Source organism: Gavialis gangeticus, unplaced genomic scaffold, assembly GCF_001723915.1.
Source record: "Gavialis gangeticus isolate Ggan-Ray unplaced genomic scaffold, GavGan_comp1, whole genome shotgun sequence".
In the NCBI taxonomy this organism is placed as follows: Eukaryota; Metazoa; Chordata; order Crocodylia; family Gavialidae; genus Gavialis; species Gavialis gangeticus.
In genome coordinates this window covers 165,819,034-165,819,336 of record NW_017728992.1, presented here as the reverse complement: position 1 = coordinate 165,819,336, position 303 = coordinate 165,819,034, and the positions used below count along the sequence as shown (strand labels likewise).

General features: G+C 51.2%; 1 protein-coding gene across 1 annotated transcript in view; it reads left to right on the top strand.

Annotated features, from left to right (window-relative positions):
- DPYS (dihydropyrimidinase) overlaps positions 1-303 on the top strand; it is a 102,163-nt gene that overhangs the window by 100,952 nt on the left and 908 nt on the right. The window lies entirely within an intron of this gene.

Genomic DNA, 303 nt, shown 5'->3' with positions numbered 1-303 from the left:
TGAACTTCTGTCCCAGATCCCCTCCAGATTCAAGCTTAGTTCACATTCCCTAGCATCCCAGATGTTTTGCATCTTCCCCATCCCCCCCATGACGGTGGGAGTGCTAGCTTTGGCCTAAGCTGTCTGCTCCAACAGAGCAGGGAGCCATGCTCTAGTTCTTCCCAGCTTCTGACCTGGGCCACTGCAGGCTTGTGGCTGCATTTCCAGAATCAAAATTTCTGTTCACTTGCTTATCAGTTCAATTTATGCACCTTAGACTAACCTAAGCACTCGTGGTGCTCTGGTGTGGTGCCAGAGGACTGG